The sequence below is a fragment of the Rana temporaria genome, chromosome 5 (genome assembly GCF_905171775.1).
Source record: "Rana temporaria chromosome 5, aRanTem1.1, whole genome shotgun sequence".
Classification (NCBI taxonomy): Eukaryota; Metazoa; Chordata; class Amphibia; order Anura; family Ranidae; genus Rana; species Rana temporaria.
This window is the reverse complement of record NC_053493.1, coordinates 267,825,276-267,842,927: the sequence shown is the minus strand read 5'-3', so window position 1 is coordinate 267,842,927 and position 17,652 is coordinate 267,825,276.

The window sequence follows — 17,652 nt, the reverse complement described above, 5'->3', positions numbered from 1 at the left end:
CCACACTTTTCACATATTTATTTGTAAAATATTAAAAAAATTATTTATCATTTTTCTTCCACTTAACAGTTATGTGACACTTTGTGTTGGTCTATCACATAAAATCCCAATAAAATACATTTATGTTTTTGGTAGTAACATGACAAAATGAAAAACAATTTGTTCTATTCACACTATACAAGTGTGTTGGAATTCGCCCGGTGGGTAAGTGGTTAAAGAATTTGGGAGTTTGAGTGCTTGTTTAGCATCTACCCAGTAAATGTACTAGTTATATATACTGTATACCATGCAGTGTACCTGTAAATGTGTATGCTATAGGGCAGCCATACACACAAGGATACGATCATTTGATATAATGACCATATTGATAAAAGAAAGTAGTGGTCAAATTAAATATGGGGACAGAGATGGACATGACTCTTCTGAGCAAAGAAAAGGTATACCTATTACCTAATATATATTACTAGGGATGTACCGATACTAGTATCAGTACTGATACCGAGCATTTCCCCGGGTACTTGTACTCGGGGAAATGCTCCGATGCTTCACCCGATACCTGGGCAGTCAAGGGGATCGGTGCAGCAGGGGAGTTGCAAGCACTGATCTGCCCCCTTTTCAGCTGCTTTAGTTAAAGTTATACAGTGGTGATCAATGCTTGTAACTCCCCCCAAAGCCGCACTGATCACCACTGACTGTCCCTGTATCCTCCTCCATGCTGCTCTCCCTCTCAGGGTTAGTGTCCCCCTCTGTGCTGTGTGTCCCCCTCCGGGTCCTTGTCACCCTCCTTGCTGCAGTCCAAGCTCCGTGTCCCCCTCCGTGCTGTCCCCCTCCGTGCTCCGTGCTGTCCCCCTCCGTGCTGCTCTCCCCCCTCAATGTCTTCCTCCACCCCCTCGATCTGTCAGGATGGAGAGCAGAGGTAGGAGCCGCTAAATCCGGCTCCTACCTTTTCCGAATGAACAGGGTCTGAGCATCGTAACCTGTGTTTACGATGCTTCAGTTTATGAATGGAGAGGAGCTTCTCTCCACTCATTTTAGCTGAGGCTGCAGAGAAAGGGACTGGGGAATCTGTGTCCTTAGTCCCTTTCTCTGTCTCAAAGGGGAGATGTCAGGGGTCTGTTAAGACCCCTGATATCTCACCAAAGACCCCCCAACAGGGCTGATAAAAAAAATGAATTTAAAATATAATAAAAATGTAAATAAAAAAACACACTGACAATCCACTCCCCCCCCCCCCCCCCCCACCCCTAAAAAAAAAATTGAAAAAAAATACTGCCACTGTCACATGACATCAAAAAAAAGTATCGGTACTAGGTCTCAAAAAAGTGGTATCGGGACAACCCTATATAGTACAGAAGGTTTAACAGTCAATTGCAGATATAGTAAGCTTTATGTTTAATAATCTAATGAGGTTTGTTTCCTTTGCAGGCTGAAGGTCTTTTGAGAAACCTCCAAGAGAAATTCCAGACTATGTCAGATCAGTTAACACAGAGGAATATCCTTTTTACATAGGCTGTGAATTGGTGAAACATATATTACTAATAGATGACATTTTATTATACATAGTGTCTCTAATGTATCGCTGTAATAGGAAAAAATATGTATGCCCTTTTATACATTATATATTTTTTGCATTACACACGTTTATGCACTTCAAAACTCTCCCTAGCTCAAGGCTTTGTTATGGGGGAACCATAGCAATAAAGAAAAATCCAGCAAGAAGGCATTTGAGTTGCGCTTTTGCCTCCTCCCTTCCTCCTTAGCCCTGATCAACGTGGTCAAAGTGCATCCCTCCGTCATACGCTGCCCTGTTCTGCTATCACCCCCCCTTCCTACCTGTCAGCGCCCTCCCTGTCTGTCTCCAAACCCCCCCCCCGCCGCTATTATTGAAAATACAAAAACTAAATTTGTCTCTGCCAGCCTCTCTCTATTGGAGGCTGGCATACAACACTGTGTAAATCCTTTCTAAAAACTAGCAGTGTAAATAGCTATTTAGAGCTGTCTTCAGGCCGGTCACATGACTCACGGATGCTTTACAGGCCCGCGACAGGGCTTCTGCGGGAGGAGCCGAGCTGCCATGTGATCTCCCCAACTGACATCAGAGGGATATCATGGTCCCTCTTGCAGTATCCGTGTATCAGAGCTGAAAAGCGGCTATGAGTCACATGACCGACCATTACACTGCTCATTTTTAGAAAAGATTTACACAATGTTGTATGCCGGCCCATATAAGAGCGGCAGGCAGTTTAAAAAAGAAAGTCCTAACAGACACTTTAACCACTTAAGCCCCGGACCATTATGCAGCTTAAAGACCAGGCCACTTTTTGTGATTTGGCACTGCGGATGGTTAGTATGGTAAATTTTCGACAGCCAATTCTGTTTTTTCGTTAGACAGAAGCTGGATGTGCAGATCATAAAATGTTTGTCATACATGAACTCAACTTTCGATTTTCGTTAAATTAGTACAGTTTTCGTCTGAAAAAAAAACGTAAGAGCAAGACTACGCATTCTCAGAAACGAAAGAACACGTACAAAACTAGTCAACACATTACGTCACTTCTGAAGTTGTATTGTCATACGATTTTCGTATGGTGAGTAACATGCCTGTGCAAGGGTCTAGTTTGCCTGCACAGGGATGCAAAGTAACTCACTTTCGAGCTTAGCATGCAACAAAAAACGGACGAACGGTCGTTCGAAAATCTGATCGTGTGTACGAGGCTTTAGCCTTACTGTGCAATCCTACAAAAAAATATAAATGTTAAATGTACAATTAAAATAACAGGGAATGTTGACCTTGATATAATTTTACATATACAACTATAGCCTTAAAGTGGTTGTAAACCCGCAGAGAGAACTTACACCTACAGGTAAGCCTAGATTAAGGCTTACCTGTAGGTGCTTGCAATATCTCAGAGACTGTTGCAATTTCCCCGAGGAACGCCTTCAACGGCGCATGCACCATTTTGAGAGGGCACGCTGTGCTGTTTCAAGTCAGGGTCATGCCTTTAAAGGCGGCTCCCACGCGGGAGTGACGTCACGCGACTGCGGCCAGTCACAGAGCCGGAGTTCGCGGCCCCTGGAAAAAGAGGGATGAAGAATGGATGCTCGCTGCCATGAAGGAAGACGGTCACATCGCGGGCTTCTCTTGCAGGTAAATGTCACATAATGGGCTACTATGCGATGCATAGTAGCCCATTATGCTTTACCTTAGCACGGAGACGTAGAGGAAGTAAATCCCATCAGGGTTTACTTCCTCTTTAAAGATCTGTTATTACTTTATGTGACATTATTATGAATTAACTGGTTTAATGCAGTAATTTGGCAAAAAATGTGATCTGATCCTCATCTAAGTTGCAACAATAGACAAACACTTTGCGCTTACGCTGATAACACAAACAATTCTAATTTCTCATGTCTTTATTGAACACACCCATTTAACAAAAGGAAAAAGTAAGTAAACCCTTGGCATTAATAGCTGGTCGAACATTCTTTGTTCATAATAGGATAATATGGTAAACTTGAGAACTCGATGATGTTAGGTGGTCCAGGCCCTAAAGGAAGTGAAGCAAGCCCAAATCATGATGTTTCCGCCACCATATTCCACTGTTGGGATGATGTTTTGATGTTGGTAAACTGTGCCCTTTTTGCACCATACAAAGTGCAATACAAAGAGTATTCTTCCCAAACAGTTCAACTTTTGCTTCATCAGTCCACAAATCATTTTCCCAGTAGTGGTGCTCTTTGGCAGACATCAGGCGTTCAGCAATGTTTTTTGTGGCAAGATACGACCGACGTAAATCTCTTACGCCGTTGTATCTTGGGTGCATATTTACGCTGGCTGCTAGGGGCGCTTCCGTTGATTTACGCCTTAAATATGTAAATGAGCTAGATACGCCGATTCACGTAGTTTACTTAAGTCGTACGTGAATGGGGCTGGGCGTAGGTTACGTTCACGTCGCATGAATAGACCCGGCATATCATAGGGAGTAAATTCGACGTGATTTTGAGCATGCCCGCGCCATGCATTTACATGGGGTCACGCTTCATTATTATACAACACGCCCACTGCCTTGCTACTTTGAATTACGCGGGCTTACGCCGGCGTAAATATGGGAGCAAGTGCTTTGTGAATGAGCCGATCTCTCTGAATCCGGGCCATCATTGAGGATTCTGCATTGTTTCTTAGGAGTCATTTTAGCTAGGCAACCACTTCGAGGAGGAGTAGCCACAGTACTAACCTGTCTCCATTTATAGACAATTTGTCTGTCAACTGATAGATGCCTAAACACTTTGAGAGCTTTCCAGCCTTATGCAGATCAACTACTCTTGATCATATGTCTTCAGAGAGCTCCATTTTGTGAGGCATGGTTTACATCAGCTGATGCTTCTTATGAACAGCAATCTTAAAATGTTTGAGTGTCGTATCAATCGAAGTAACTCTAAACCACACCTCCAAACGAATTTCATTAATTGGACTCCAAGTGTGCAAACTACTGACTCCAATTAGCTTTTATTGAAGTATATAGTCTTTGGATCCACTTACTTTTTCCTCCAGCGCTGTGAATGTTTAATGGATGTGTTCAATAAAGACCAGAAATTATGATTGTCTGTGTGTTAGTTCTACACAAAAATGGAACTTCCGCTTTTTCGGACCCCCCCCCCCTCCGGTGTCACATTTGGCACCTTTCAGGGGGGGGGGGTGCAAATACCTGTCTAAGATATTTGCACCCACTTTCGGGCATAGACTCGCCATTCCCCCCCCCCCCCGCTATCTCCTGGGAAACACACTGTTCCCAGGAGAGAGCAGGGACCAGTGAGGGCGTGCCGCCCTACTCGTGCATGTGCAGTAGGGAATCGGGCAGTGAAGCTGCAACGCTTTACTTCCTGATTCCCTCACAGAGGATGGCGGCGGGAGCAGCCGAGAGACGAGTGGTTGCTCAGCTTCGACTGCCGACACATCGCGGGCGTGCTGGACAGGTAAGTGTCCATTTTTTAAAAGTCAGCAGCTGCAGTATTTGTAGCTGCTGGCTTTTAAAAAAAAGAATTGGGTGGACGTTTGCTTTAAGTACACTGGCCCAGATTCACAGCGGAGATACGACGGAGTATCTCAGATACTCCGTCGTATCTCTCAGAGTATCTATGCGACTGATTCATAGAATCAGTTACACATAGATATCCCTAAGATCCGACAGGTGTAATTGTTTTACACTGTCGGATCTTAGGATGCAATACCGCGGCCGCCGCTGGGGGGAGTTTGCGTCGTAAACCAGCGTCGGGTATGCAAATTAGGAGTTACGGCGATCCAAGACGGATTTTCGCGTTCGCTACGTCGACGCTAGTCTAGTTTCCCGTCGCAAAGTTAGTAGTCGTTTTGGGTGCCTTAACTTTACACAGCACACGTATGTGCTGTATAAAGTATGGCCGTCGTTCCCGCGTCGAAATTTAAAAATTAATGTTGTTTGTGTAAGCCGTCCGGGAATACGGAATTACGCTACGCGCGTCGCCGTTCGAAAAAATTACGTCACATCGCGCAAAGCACAGCGGGTAATTCAAAAGGGAGCATGCGCAGTAGGTCCGGCACGGGAGCGCGCCTAATTTAAATGGCACACGCCCCTTTGAATTACGCGGGCTTACGCCGGAGGCCGGCGGCGTAGTTTTCATCGAAAGTGCTTTGTGAATCAGGCACTTGCGATGAAAACTTGCGGCGGTGTAACGTATCTACGATACGTTACGCCGCCGCACTTCTACCTGAATCTTGCCCACTGTGTTTGTCTGTTCTTGTGACTTAATTGAGGATCAGATCACATTTTGCTGCAAATCCTGCAGAAAACTAGTTAATTCCAAGGGGTTCATCTACATTTTCTTGCCACTTTGTTTATATAACACAAATCATTTAAGCAGTGCTGTACCTATTGTAAAATCACACCAGAGACTGCCCTCAAGGAGCTTACAATCGAAAGCCTCGTACACATAATCATGTTTTCTGCAGACAAAGCCTCTGACGTTTGTCCAAAGGGCGTGTGCCTGGATTTTGTCTTGCATACAAACGGCACACAATTGTCGGCCAACAAACACAAACATAGTGACGTACTATGTGGTTTATCAGCTCTTTAGCGCACCCTTTGGGCACCTTCTGCTAATGTTGTGTTTAAGCATTGCTTCCGAGTATGCGTGTTTGCACTTTGGACTTTTGTACACACGCTCGGAAAATCCGTCAGACAGACCGTTGTCCGCGGAAAATTTTAAAGGCTCCCATCCAACATTTGTCCACAGAAAGTTGGCCAACAATTGTCTGATGGAGCGTATAAACGGTCGGATTTTCCGCCAATAGCCTGTCATCGCACAATTTCCGTTGGAAAATCCGATCGTGTGTACAAGGCTCAAGGTTTGCATCTCACATCTAGAGCTAATTTAGATAAGAGACCATTTTCCTATTAGCAAGTTTTTGGAGTATGGCAGGAGAGCAGAATATCTGGAGCAAAGCAAACCCAAGCAAGCACAGTGAGAACATATGAAGATGTAATGCATTACTGATTGGAGCTCTACTACAGTTGAATGTGAATTGTTTGTATCATCTATTCATTACAGTATACTCCTGTCCCCATGCCAAACATTTCATTTTCCTTAATATCTTACTGGAAGAAATCGGTTCCAACATTGATGAGCTCCAAAAAGACATTGGTGACCTGATGACCCAAGCAGGCATAGAAAACAGTGATGATGTTGTGGTAAGGTTCCACTTTTTGTTTAAACTATTGCAAAATAATTTTAAAAACTATTAAATTGTGCAATACGATAGTCTATATAATTTCTGTCACATTAATCCTGTGTGCTTTACTATAAATTGTAGGGCTGTTGCTCTCTGAATCTGCTTACTGTTGACTGACTCGCTATGCCTCCTTGTGTAGCAGGACCCTTCTGCCAGGGACTGTAGTTCCGCCTACTGGCAGCTAGTACTACTGTGTCTACCATGAGATTCTGCTGTTCCCTCACCAGCCTCTATATTAGTAGTAATGAGAATATTAAAAAAGTGGGCACCAGGTGCAATCACAGCATACACTGAGGGGATTCAGGTACCTGACACCCCTGCAAGTCTAGCCATTGTAGCTCTGCAAGCGGGCAAAGATTAGAGCAGTGGGACCAATAAGGCCCTGGACACACCATTAGTTTATGTGTGTTTTAGGTGCAATGTGTTAAAAAACAAACAAAAAAAACACACTATATGGAGTAAGGCTGGGCTCACATATCTACAAAAATATACATACAGTGTGTACATATGTTCACCGCGCTGCTCAGATAAAGAATAAATAGCTAACACCACAAAATAGATCAATTTTGCAAAACCGTTAAACAAAGAAAATATTTGTAGCGCTAAATGGAAAATGAAGAAGGACTATATGAATAAGTCTTTAGAATGGCATAGAAACACCAAAAATGTTCATATGGTCCACAGTGCAACTAATAATAAATAAAGTCTGTGACACAATCCAAATTGGTCAGTAAATTGTGACTTGTATGATCAAAAAGTGATTGATAGAAGATCCGCCACCAAAATAGTGATATTGAGAGGCTTACCAGAGGGATCAGACCCAAGTAAGTGTAAGCTTATAATAATACTAGGATCCAAACGAACTCCAATGCTGGGTAAATCTATGGACCTCCTAAGACATTCTTAAGGATATTACTTGATATGAAGCCAATTCATACAAAACCAATTGAATGATACCGATAGACACTTCCAAATGGTGATGGTATAACATCCAGGTAATTCAAGATGTGTAGAGTAAAGAGAAACAGGGGTGCACATAGCGTAATTCCGTAAAATATTACTTTGCAGTATTTATTTAAAAAGGTTTACACTCACATTTCAGTGAAATATAACAAGCGCTTAAAATAAGTCCAGCAGCGGGGTCAATGTTCTGTCCCGACGCGTTTCGTTCCCATGAACGTCATCTGGGGCCACATATTTGCAGTGCAGTTTGCAATCCGGTGTCCTGTGCGTTTATGTTCACCAGTTCAAGTGCATGTCTGGTGCAAATTTTTTCCTGAATTTGCACCTGAACCGGACCCAAAAACGCACAAGACCCTTTTCAAAACTGCACCGCAGTCGCACCCCAGACATGTGTAAACCGACTTCATTGTAAACCGGTCACTCTCACATGTTATGCAAATTGGATGCGGTTAAAAATGCATCCAATTCACATATATGTGAATCCAGCCTCAGAGATAACAGTAACACACCTTTTGTTCACATGGGCGTTTTAAGCACATGCCTGTGCGAGGGTCTAGTTTGCCTGCACAGGGATGCAAAGGGGTTCCGTGCAGTCTTTTGGGCTCACACATGCAAATTGGATGCAGGTTTCCTCACATCCAATTCGCATGACAGTCAAGTGTGACCAGCTCTCAATGGAGCCAGTTCAGACATGTCCTGGGCTGCCACAGTACGTATTGAAAAAGGGTCCCAGGCACGAACCCGCAGGCACACGTGTGTGAACCCAGTCTAAAGCCTCATACACACGATCGGACTTCCATCTGACTTTTTTGTGGATTTTTGTCCGAAGGGGCGTTGGCCATGAACTTAGAATGCATAGACACGGCAGAGCATTTTCAGCCAACATTCACCAAATCACATGGTTTTTCAGCTCTTTACCGCCACCCTTTGAGCAACTTTCTGAGCATGTGGTGTTTGTACTTTGGATTTTAGTCCGATGGACTTGTGTACACATTTGTTGTCGGAAAGTTTCAGAGCATGCACAGCAAATATTTGTCTGTGGAAATTCCGACAACAATTGTCCGATGGAGCATACAGACGGTCGGATTGTCCCATAAAACACGTCCATCGGACCGTTGTTGTCAGAAAGTCTGATCGAGTATATGGGCCTTTAGTGTTCTATATTGTTGAAATATCATGGCAAGCAATCAGTGTTGTGTTTTTTTTTTGATAATAAAATCAGAAAAGCGCTTTTTCCCATCTTAAGCCCTGGTTCACACTGACAGTGTGAATGAAGATGTGCGAGTTCAGCTGAACTCGCACAATTTCATTCCTGCATGTCAGCCCCGACTTCGGGAGGAGATTTAAGAGACATCTGTGTGGGTTTCTGCACAGATGTCTATGGAAATCACACCCTGAAGTCACCAAAAGTAGTACAGAAACTACTTTTGGGAATCGGTGTGGCGTTACACCGCTTCGGACAGTGCCATTGCCAGCAATAGCCACCGATTTGACATGTCAAAACACTGCAATGTGAACCAGGGCTGAAAGTTACCATAAAGGTAGGCCAAAGCACTGTTGTTTTTTAACATGGTTAATCAAATAACTTTCATGTGTTTTCACTTTAACCAACTCCTATTTTTTTTTTTTTTTTGTCTTTTAGCACTAACTGGACATGTTCAAGGATCTGAAATTAATCTTTTATCTAATGGTGTTTTTCTACGTAAAAAAAATAAAAATAATTCATACATTTGGAAGTGTCAGGCTTCTTTATTTTAAACAAAACACAAACCTACAAGTGAGCTATTGAACTGCTATTGCAATCTAGAAAACAGTAAGGGCCCTTTCACAGTGACGGATCCCGTGAGGATCCGTTCCTTTAATATCCGCTTGCTCAGTGGGGATGAATGAAATACGGACATACGGTCCACACGTGTGAAAGGGCCCTAAGGCTGGACTGTGGTAATTCACTAAAATGCAAGTTATACGAATTGGTGCGCTGTTGCTACCTTAATGAACCTTGCCAATGTACCTGCAATGCACAGTAATGCACTACTGTGCCTTGTGGTGTACTATGTTATCAAAATAGTGCATGCACCTTTTTGGCTGTATTTGGCAGCCTATTCTAATGAATGAGCTACCGGAACAAACATTAAGGCCCCTTTCACACGGGCGGACCTGTCATTTTTTTCAGGCAGACCTGAACGGACGCTCCATGCAGGTCTTTGGAGCAATGGATGTCAGCGGTTACATGTCCGCTGACTTTTTTTTCCGCTGAATCTAAACGGATGGGAACCCTATTTTTCATCCGTCAATCGGATCGGATGAAAAAGCACAGGCGGTCCATTTTCATCCGATTGCCCCATAGAGGAGAGCAGAGCTCTGAATGAATGAGTAACTTGTATATCGCTACAAACGCGTACTAAATCGCCTCAAGGTGCTTTTGCAGCCAGTGTCTGCCTGTGTCTTCAGAAGAGATGGGTCTTAAAGCGGGAGTTCACCCATTTATAAAATTTTTCCCCTTTTCCCCTTAGATTCCTGCTCGTTCGGTCTAGGGGAATCGGCTATTTGTATTAAAATATGATCCGTACTTACCCGTTTTCGAGATGCATCTTCTTCCGTCGCTTCCGGGTATGGGTCTTCGGGAGCGGGCGTTCCTTCTTGATTGACAGTCTTCCGAGAGGCTTCCGACGGTCGCATCCATCGCGTCACTCGTAGCCGAAAGAAGCCGAACGTCGGTGCGGCTCTATACTGCGCCTGCGCACCGACGTTCGGCTTCTTTCGGAAAATCGTGACGCGATGGATGCGACCGTCGGAAGCCTCTCGGAAGACTGTCAATCAAGAAGGAACGCCCATTCCCGCAGCCCATACCCGGAAGCGACGGAGAGGATGCATCTCGTAAACGGGTAAGTAATGCTCATATTTTAAAACAAATAGCCGATTCCCCTAGTAAAAACGAGCAGGAATCTAAGGGGAAAAAGTGCCCTCTAAGGGTGAACCACCGCTTTAAGCTTCTTCCTGAAGGCTAGATGGTTTTCTTCCAAGAAGGTAGAGCATTCCATAGCCGGGGTCCTTGGATGGCGAATCTTCGTTCGTCTTTTGATTTGTAGCAGGTCTTGGGATTGTGGAGGAGGTTCTGGTTAGTTGACCGGAGGGGGTGACTTGGGGTGTAGTGCTTTATTTTTTCGCAGAGGTATTGTGGGGCTTTTCCTTGTGTACATTTGTGAGTGAGGTAAAGGGTCTTAAATGTAACCCGATCCTTTACGGCTAGCCAATGGAGGGTCCTCAGGGACGGGGTGATTGATTCCCAGGTTTTTTTTCCAGTTACCAGTCTGGCTGCTGTGTTCTGGACAACTTGTAGGCATGAAATTTGGTATTTGGCTCCACAGTGAGCAGAGACAGACCTGTCATCCACCGGCTCAAGCGGGGCTCAACGGAGCAATCCCTACTGAGCAAGTGGAGTCAATCAAAAAGGACAGTGCCGTGTGAAAGGGGCCTTAGGCTTAGTTTACATTTCTGCATGTGGCTGCGGGTGCAGAAACCGCATCTGTTTACGCACCCGCAGACAGATTGTGCTGCTTTTAGGAGATGCTCAGGGCTGCCATTCATTCTGAATGGCACCCCTATGCATCTCAGTACACAGCACGATTGCAGGTGTGGGAACCGCAGGAAAATCGCATGGTCAAAAAAGTCATGCATTTTCCCTGAGGCTGCGTTTTCTTAAAAGGTGCGTGTATCCCTTTTATTTTTTGTGGAAACGCAGGCACAGCAGCCTATTTATTTAAGTGGGCTGCAGTGCCCGCACAAAACGTGGATATGTGAACCTAGGGTGAAGCACAGCATAGCACACAGCAACAGTGTAAATTCAGCCTAAGAGACCACCACTGTGAAATAAGTAATTACTATATGAATTCCTTATTTGCAGATAGTTACATGCAGGCTGTCTGTCCAACAACAATTATATTGACAGGAGTTGGGACAAACAATAGTTTAAAAACAACAAACTTTAATAGGTGACAGTTCTAAGCATCTTGTCTGCATGTTAATGTGATGAAAAACATAAAACTATGTGGAATAAAAAATACTATCATCATATGTATTAACTACACACAGTTATGAGCGTACTATATGTTCTGTACAATACTGAACCTTTAATTGCTAAAATCAGAATCACTCGTGTTGCTTACAACCATATACAAATGCATTCACACTGTAGCACTTTTGTGCAACCTCCATCTTGTGTAAAATGCAGTGGGATGAGACAATGGTGGTGTATTCAGTGACAACGCTGCACTGCAATTATGCAGATGAAGATCCTACATTCTATACACATTTTGATGACCATGGAGCCTGTTCCATTTGAAGAATGCTGAGATAACAATTGGAGCCATAGGCTGTATATCCTAAATGGGTTGCAGTGGAAGGTACTAAATGTATTTATTTGATTTGTATGTGTGTTTACAAAGTTAAATGATCTATTTTTTTTAAGAACAGACACAGCTTAATGGTTATACCCTTTGTACAAGATTGTTACAGTTCCATTGCTTGTATAAATAAACATTATTTTGCAAAAAGCAGTACACTTTTCCATTTACTGTATATGTACACAAACAGATTCTAAAGGAAAAGACCCATGTATTCATGGCTGTTAACAGCTAGGTGGCGATGTTGCAGCATGAATAACATGTTCCCTTTTTCTTGGTTAAAAATAAAATTTACTTATATGAGTTTTTCTTTCTATGTGCATTTTTTTTTTATATTATTATTGTTAAGGTATAATAGCAACATCACATATGAACAAACTGAGGGAGAAAATATAAGTCCCACGCATACTGTCCCAAGTGGAAAAATAACAGAGTTGACCACTGATATGACTTTTTAATATAGATGTGCTCCAGCAAATCATGAATTAAACCCTCCTGTTTTTTCACCATAATGCATTAAGGTGAAAAAACACCTGGCTGCGCCCGGCCCCCCAACCCCCCCCCCCCCCCTTACTTACCTGAGCCCCATATTTCTGTCGGTGGTGACGCGCTCTTCCTCTCTCCACGGGGTCCCAGCTTTTGATTGGATAGATTGATGGCAGCGCAGCCACTGCTCTCAATCAAATCCAATGATGTGAGCGCCGGGTGGTGGGGCTGAGTCCGGCATTCATGTCTATAGACGCAAATGCTGGACTTGGAAGCGCGCCCGCAAGGTAACCCCCGGGGAGAGCTTCGGGGAGGCTTCTCCTAGGGGGGGTTATCTGATGTGGGGAGGAGTCCCCAGGGGACCCCAGAAGACAAGGTTCGGGGCCACTCTGTGCAAAACGAGCTGCACAGTGGAGGTAAGTATGATGTGTTTGTTATTTAAATAAAAAAAAGAACGCTTACAATCACTTGAAGTTAAAGAGGAACTGCAGTTTGCTCACATAATTTGTTATAAAAACATCTTTGCTATTCTGAAGCTTCCCTCCAACCACTTTGCATATTATTTCATATATACTGTGAAATTTTGTACTTGCCAAATATGCTGTAGAAATCTCCCTCCACTAAGTCTGGCTGCATCCATTTTCACTGTGGGCAGCTGAAGCTGCCTGTTCACTTACTGGATTTACACAGAGGCACACCTCCAGCTCTGCAGCTTTCATTGGCCCTCTTATGACTCATCCCCCCCTCCCTTCCTGGCAAACTCTCACAAGAGTGAGAGAGAGAGCTGTGTATGATGTCATAAGCCTAGGCCAGTGATGGCGAACCTTGGCACCCCTGATGTTTTGGAACTACATTTGCCATGATGCTCATACACTCTGCAGTGTAGTTGAGCATCATGGGAAATGTAGTTCCAAAACCTCTGTGGTGCCAAGGTTCACCTTCACTGGCCTAGGCTATTTTCCAGACAAGATACAGGAAGTGGGCTGTATAAGGTATTTACTGGCAGAAAAAAAAATGTTTTACTATCCAAAGGTAAAAAAACAAGGGCAGAAGTCCTAATTTACATTAACAGTAATTCCACTTTTAAGGGAAAAAAACACATTCCCCTCTGGGTGATCAATGTGCATTGCAAGAATTTTAACAAGCTTTGTTGCAGATTTCTACCGATGTTTGTTCTAAAGAAATTGCTGTTCGCTCTATTAGGCCCGATTCACACCTATGCATTTTTAGTGCTTTTTGCAGATTTGCACTACAGTCCATTTATCATGATTTCCTATGGAGCACAATCTGTAGTGCAAATCTGCAAAAAATGCATAGGTGTGAATCAGGCCTTAGGCCAGGTTAACATTGGTACGACACGACAGCCGTACGACTGTAAATACGACTTTGCCTTTGCCCTGCGACTTGAAGTCCGACTTCGATGAACGGGGATCCGACTTTGATCCCGATAATGCAGGCACTTTGTGTCTGGTATGAATCTTTAGAGGGAACTCCACACCAAATGAAAAAAAAAAAAAAACGGTATAGGTACCCCCCCCCCCCCCCCCAAGAGGCCCTTCTGTCTGGTATGGATTTTGAGGGGAACCTTCTCGCTCTTTTGCCGGGTCTTCTCCCTCTGTTCTTCTTCCGATGTTGACTCGACATTCTCCCCCACTCTAATGCTGTGTGCGCGGGGTCACACTACTTATATTGACCCCGGGTGACATTATTCGGAGACCCCCACCCCTTATGACATCACCACCCAGGGCATGTGGCTTCATTGGTTTTCTTTTTTCAATTTTTTTTTCCCTTACTGATTTTGCCAGCAACAGGGTGGCAACACTAACTCCCTGTACTAAATCTATGTTGTGTTGTGACTAGAGATGCATCAATACCATTTTTTTTTTTTTACAAGTACCAATAATATAAAAAAAAAAATCGTAACAGCTTACCTGTAAAATCCTTTTCTTGGAGTACATCACAGGACACAGAGCACTATAGTAATTACTATGTGAGTTATACGCCACCTATAGGTGAATAGACACTGGTACGCGCAAGACCGGAAGTCCACCCTATATAACCCCTCCCACACAGGGAATAGCTCCCTTCTCCCCATAGGGGGAGTCTCTTGGTGTAGTCCAGCGGCATGAGCCGCGTGACATCACGGCCAGAGGCGAGGGAGGACTCGGAGTGCGCAGGGAGCTGTGTCGGAGCCTGAGAGTGTAATCACATCACACTGCCTGCCTAGGAGGAACCTAGCAGTGTACTCCACTAAAAAAAAGTAAGCACTATCAGCACAAAACAAACCTGTAAGAAGTTTTAACTGTGTTCAATGTTAAATGGCTAGTTCCGGGTGGGGGGGCGGGGTAAGTGGTTAACTGAGGTGACCAGGTAGTAAAAAAAAATAAAAAATAAATGATATGCCATTTTTTCACAGTGAGGCTGCAATTGATGTGTTTTGGTAGTCAGATAAGGCAAGCATTGCTCAATAACACAAACTTTAAAAAAAAAAAAAAAAAAACGTTTGTGTGTTATTGAGCCATGCTTGCCTTATCTGACTACCAAAAAAAACATTAATTGCAGCCTCACTGTGCCCATCTGGTTGTGAGTGTCACCGGCGCAAAAGAAAATAAATAAATAAATAAATGTGAACTGTGATCTGCTGCAGTACTGTGTGCCCTTAGTGGGGGTCAATAGTGCTCTAAGAAGAAAAATGTTACTGCGCTGATCTAATTATTCAGAGGTATTTAATCTCTGGGAATATGGACATAAGTGAAATATCAGGGCCACAATGTACCCAATCTTAAGTGTGAATAACCTGAATACAAACAATAAAAAATATAAGAAATATATGAGACATACAAATGTGACACAGTGATTTCAAACTTAAATCATATATCTAGATCAGTGTGTCAGCATGCAATCCATATGCCACAGTGCTTCTATGAGAAAAATGGCTGTTGCTGCTACTGACCAACCAAATAGTGAAAACAATACGAAAGATATTACAAAAAAATATATTTATATATATATATATATATATATATATATATATATATATATATATATATATATATATATATATATGTGTGTGTAAAAACCCAATATGCGGTACGCCAACTGCACCGTGAGTTGTCCAATAACCAATATTGGAACAAAATAAAATAAATATCAATAAAAGTGAAATAATTATCAAACAACGGCACTTTCCTGTATACAGCATTACCAACATTGAACCTTGTGTTTGCTGGAACCTATTGTATAAGAGCAAGATTGCCTGTCATTTGGACTATTTTTAAGTGCAGCCAGCACATTGCACATTTGTATGGTTGTTTGATAATTATTTCACTTTTATTGATATTTATTTTATTTTGTTCCAATATTGGTTATTGGACAACTCACGGTGCAGTTGGCGTACCGCATATTGGGTTTTTACACACACATATATATATATATATATATATAATATATTTTTTTGTAATATCTTTCGTATTGTTTTCACTATTTGGTTGGTCAGTAGCAGCAACAGCCATTTTTCTCATAGAAGCACTGTGGCATATGGATTGTATGCTGACACACTGATCTAGATATATGATTTAAGTTTGAAATCACTGTGTCACATTTGTATGTCTCATATATTTCTTATATTTTTTATTGTTTGTATTCAGGTTATTCACACTTAAGATTGGGTACATTGTGGCCCTGATATTTCACTTATGTCCATATTCCCAGAGATTAAATACCTCTGAATAATTAGATCAGCGCAGTAACATTTTTCTTCTTAGATCACTGTGCCCATCACACGCAGCCACTGTGCCCATCATTTATTATTGCCACTGCCAGTTTTCCCCATCAATTGCCGCCGCTGTGCCCATCAAACGCAGCCACTGTGCCATCACATGCAGCCACTGTGGGGGGAAAAACAAAGAAAAGTAATTTTCGGTTTCGGACTGAATTTTTTTGGTTCCGAAAAGCGGAGGTTCCATTTTTATGTGTAATGGGGTTAAAACATAGAAAAACAAATATTTTCTTTCTTTAACTTGACAAAACTGACTTCATCTGCAGATCGAACATCATCCCTTTAATCTATAGATGAAGAAATAGAAAGATACAAAACAATGTTTCTTAGGGTTTCAGTGGCTTAGCAATATTGTTGATAAACGTTGCCCTGCTGCTTTTTCCGTTTTAGGTATCGGAGCATTTGCATGAGTACCGATACTCGTGCAAATGCTTAGTATCGGAACAGATACCAATATCAGTGCATCCCTAGTTGTGACCATAGGATACTACTACAAAACACCTTCCACTTTCCTCTTCCCAGTAACATAGGGAGTAGGTGTTTTGTAGTCCACAGAGAGAGCAAGGAATTATGCTGATAGGTCTATTTAAACTGCAGCAGTAGCAGAGTGCAAAGGTTATCAGCTTTGTATTTTATGTTACTTTGAAAACTACTTGCCGACCTTCCGCCGTCGTTTTACGGCGGCAGGTTGGCTCCCCTGCGCGAGAGCCCGTATCTCTACGCCGGCTCTCTCTCAGGACACTAGGGGCGCGCGTGCTTGCCCCCGAGTCCCGCGATCGCCACCAGGCACACGCGATCGCTCATTACAGAGCGGGGACCGGGAGCTGTGTGTGTAAACACACAGCTCCTGGTCCTGTCAGGGGGGGAAATGCTGATCCTCTGTTCATACAATGTATGAACAGAAGATCAGTGATTTCCCCTAGTGAGGCCACCACCCCCCCCACAGTAAGAACACACCCAGGGAACATACTTAACCCCTTCCCCGCCCCTAGTGTTAACCCCTTCACTGCCAGTGGCATTTTTATAGTAATCCAATGCATTTGTATAGCACTAAATCGCTAAAAAAATGCCAATGGTCCCAAAAATGTGTCCGCCATAATGTCGCAGTACCAAAAAAATCAAAACCTGATCGCCGCCATTACTAGTAAAAAAAAAAAAAAAAAAAAAAATTTATAAAAATGCCATAAAAATACCCCCTATTTTGTAAACGCTATAACTTTTGCGCAAACCAATCAATAAACGCTTATTGCGATTTT